Genomic DNA, 4,657 nt, shown 5'->3' on the forward strand with positions numbered 1-4,657 from the left:
TGGGAGTCTATATGACTAAAAGTCATGCAACGAGCATTGCATTGATAGATACGGGATTAAGTCATAATTTGATATCATATGAGACATGGGTAGCTCTAGACAAAAACCACACCTTGAGTTCACCAATGCATAAGTACAAAGTGTGCACTTGACAACTACGAAAGCTGAGGGATTTCTAAGTGTTAATGTTTCCATCAGAAATAATCCCTTGGTTGGGAAGGTGTTTGTTATGCCTGCAGGATCGATGGAGGAGGAAATGATCCTGGGATGATCTTGGATTTGCACCAGTAAATGTAATATCCAATGGGAAAAGAGAACGACACAACTAAACGAGAGAAACAACGTCATTTTCGTGCCCTTATATGGAGCCCAATATACAAAGGGGGAAGCAAGCCATGATTGAGGATATTGAAACACCAAGCACCGTAACAACAGCTCACATACTAGAGAAGGCATCAACCCCATAACCCATACGCAAAAAACAGCAAAAGTCATCAGGTACGCAACAGTGGGTGCCTAAGGGTCAACTTGAAAACCAACTATGCAATGATGAGAAGGGTGTAAATAAGGAATCAGAGAAAAAAGTTCAAAGATTAGATAAGGGACATAAATGATCTTCAATTGTAACCTGGTAGTATTCCAAAAAAACAGCACTCCACAAGGTCCTCTTGTAAGTAATGGGTTTGAAAGGAATAGCTAGTGGCACAAGGCTATTACTAGGGCAATACAACAATATGGGTGCCCAAATTCCACCCAAAGCCCATTGTTGCAAATACCTATAGACATAAAGAAAAGGACAGTAAGGGCATTCAGAGCTAAATCCTGACTAAAACAAATGCTAGGAATGCACAAACATTGGTGTGGAGGAATAAGCTAATCCAATAGGATAAACTAAAGATAACAAACCCGCTACTTGTATCCACCACGATAGAGGAGCTAGGCAATGTTATTAAGAAGAAGAAGGAAAAGGTGCAACAAATGGACACAGATACAAAGAAGAAGGAGAAGGTGCAATGGAGGGACACAGATACAAACCCCAATCAACAGGATTTAGTAGAAGCACTCGTCAGTTAGATGGAGGGACACAGATACAAACCCCAATCAACAGGATTTAGTAGAAGCACTCGTCAGTTAGATGGAGGGAAAGATCAAGCACTCTCACACGTAGTTAAAATGATGGCAACAACAAATTCCCAGAAGTGCCAAAGTACCACCTTGGTTTTCGAAAATAAACAAAATAAAGGTATCCATTACTAAAAAATGGATACAAGGTAAAAACGGGGATCATTCACTTCAGCTAACCTTTGAATGCATGATTAAGTGTCTGAGCATGAAAGGAACGTAGGGTATCAACCTTGCACACACTCGGCACAAAATAGTTCACGTCGTGAATTGGTTCAAAATGGTTCACATCATGAAATAGTCTAAACAGTTAATGCCGTCAATTGGTCCTCAAAGTTCACGCCATGAAATGATCTAAACAATTCATGCCGTGAACTAGGTCTAAAAGGTTCACGCTGTGAAATGGTCACATTTTTTTCGACCAATCATGGGAAGCCATGTGGCATTCTTCATTAAGACAGTCACCCAGTATGACGGTCGTGCCATAAAATCAAATTTCTTTCCCTTTTCATGCATTTCGTGTTCGTCGTCGTCTACATCGTGTGCATGATCTACAAGCTTACATCTCCACGATTTCGATTCCCGTTTGAGCATCTGCCTGTGAAATCGACATATGCGGGTTAAGGTGGGAGCTTGTACCTTGCCTTTGCGTTTTCTTTTCGCGTTTTCAATTCTTTCCTTCTTGAGCATAAATTGCATGATTGAAAGTTCACTAATAATGGTAAAAGTTTAATTAATTTCATAGGTGTGGTTGATTGCTCCTCGTATCTTCAAATACATACATTCTCATCATCTCACAAACCCCACAATCCATTTGGTGAATCACATCCTACACTCTCACGGTACTATATATTCACAAAAACTGGTTGCTGTATACGAATCTTTTGTTTCCTTGACCTACCACTTCATAAACTACACTCACCCATTTACTCTTCAATAGGGTATAAACGGAAACATGTTTCACAAAACTAAACCCCGCACTTTCATGGAAACATGTTTCATGAAACTAAACCCTGCACTTTCACGAAAACATGTTTCACAGAACTAAACCCTGCACTTTCACGAAAACATGTTTCACGGAACTTAACTCTGCACTTTCATGGAAATACCATTTCACGATTTTAGACTAACTCATGGGACTTAACCTTGCACTTTCACGGAAATACCATTTCACAATTTTAGACTAGCTCACGGGACTTAACCCTACACTTTTGTGAAAATACCATTTCATGATTTTAGACTAACTCACGGGACTTAACCCTGCACTTTCATGAGAGAGAGAGAGAGAGAGAGAGAGAGAGAGAGAGAGAGAGAGAGAGAGAGAGAGAGAGAGAGAGAGATAAAACTCGTCTTTATATGTCTCATGTATCAAGTTGTCAAGCTCATCCACAAGTGGTCGTAAGAACACATCCATATTCTTAGCCTTGTACTTGCCAAGGACCAACAAGGCCAATAGAAGATGTCCTTTTTTGATCGATAGCTAAGGAGGAATATTATAACTTACCAAAACTACTAGCCATGTACTCCAAGATGTAGAGCGCATCCCAAATGGATTCACTCCATCCATAGCAAGACCCAAATGCAAATTACGTGGTTCTCTCTTAAATTCCCGCCATCGATCCTTGATATGATTCCAAGTAGCACAATGAGCAGGGATGCATAATACACCATCTGTGGAACAATTATTTGAATGCCATGTTATTAGCTCAGAAATAGACTTGCACTTGAACATGTGTTGAATGCGAGGGATTATTGGAAAGTGTCTTAGTGTTTTCATTGGGGTAGTGGCTCCTTGTAGATCTTGTCGATACCTATTTGAACCACACTTGGGACACTTGTCTAGTTCTGCATATTCATTTCGAAACAAGATGCAATCATTGGAACATGCATGGATGCAATTGTAGTCCATTCCTAAGTTCCATAAGATTTTTTTAGCCTCATCTCTTGAAGATGGCATCTTATTTCTCTCTGGTAAAATAATCTCCTTTAATAGCCTACAAAGACATTGAACATCATGGTAAGAACACACCATTCTTTCAAATTACTTAGATAGGAGTACAAAATACATATCTAAACAATTCAGTAACACTTTTATCACTCCATCCATAAATGGATTGTAGATTCAATAATGCAAAGGTAGATTTTCAGCTTTGATATTTGGGATCCATCATACAATGGAGTGCCAGCCTGTGCTTTCAATGCTTCTTGAATTAGGTCAGGTTGTCCACCATGGTCTTCAAATAGAGCACCAATCATTTTGTCCATTTCTAGCACATTATGTGCATATTGCGGTTCTTCTTTTATGTTGGCATCTGCGTCACTTCCCTCGTTATCTTGTTGATCTAATATGTCAACATAGTCATCAGGATGGGATATATTTGTAGATGGTGTTGTTCTAGTGTGCCTTCGAGTTGTAGGCCGTAAGATGTTGTACTCCATATCATTACTAGAGTCCTATAAAAGTAATATTGAGTCTTAAGCACACACACACACACACACACACACACACACACACACACACATGCACAATATAACATGAACATACACACATACATAAAAGATTCCTATCATCAAATATATAGAATATCATCAAAGAGTTGTAGGCCGTAAGATGTACTCCATATCATTACCACTGTCCTATAAAAGTAAAATTGAATCTTAAGCACACACACACAGTATAACATGAACATACACACATGCACAAACACACATAAATACACACACACACAGACACACGTACACACACACACACGTGCATGCATAAACACACATAAACACGCACAAAAACATACATATTTATGAAAAACTCACAGATGAGTTATGTCGCTCCACTATTTGATCTATGAGCGCTGGATCAAATCGTTGATGATCTCGAACATATCATAGTGCCATTCGTCATTCCTTTCTCAGGTCCACTTGCATTCATTACAAGGGCAAAGGATTCTTTGAGAAAGATAGGCATCACACCCAACCCAACGCTTTGATGATGAGGATGCGGACATGATGAATTTGAAGAGTGAGTGTGAAAGGGCCAAAGGGAGGGAGAGAGAGAGAGAGAGAGAGAGAGAGAGAGAGAGAGAGAGAGAGAGAGAGAGAGAGAGAGAGAGAGAGAGAGAGATAGATTTGATGTTCAAAGTGTGCATTTTTACTTGAAATGTCATGTCAATATGTACCATGACTTGTACCACGTCGGCTACATTATGTGAAATTGTCAGGCATCAGTATTAGGATCGGTATATTAGTCGGTATTTACGTCGGTATCTGAGTTGGTATTTATGTTGGTATCTGAGTCAGTATAAGAGTCGATATTAGGGTCGGTAATACCAACTCTAATACTGACGCCAATACCGACTTCTCACAGACATTACCCAAGGCTAATTTTGACTCTAATACTGACCCAAATACCGACTCTAGAAAATTTTAAAAAACCCGCGGCGGGCGGTATACTGTGTGTGGGGTATAGTGAGTTTTATATTGTTTTGTGGTAAGCCACCCCTTCTCCTCCCTTCCCCCCCCACACCCCCCCTCTCTCTCT

At 39.8% G+C, this 4,657-nt stretch overlaps 1 pseudogene; it reads right to left on the reverse strand.

The window, feature by feature from the left end:
- Positions 1–1,512: 1,512 nt before the first annotated feature.
- LOC147635380 (uncharacterized) lies at positions 1,513–3,561 on the reverse strand (annotated as a pseudogene).
- Positions 3,562–4,657: the final 1,096 nt, after the last annotated feature.

Source organism: Cibotium barometz, chromosome 9, assembly GCF_041138505.1.
Source record: "Cibotium barometz isolate CiBa-2024 chromosome 9, ASM4113850v1, whole genome shotgun sequence".
Classification (NCBI taxonomy): domain Eukaryota; kingdom Viridiplantae; phylum Streptophyta; class Polypodiopsida; order Cyatheales; family Cibotiaceae; genus Cibotium; species Cibotium barometz.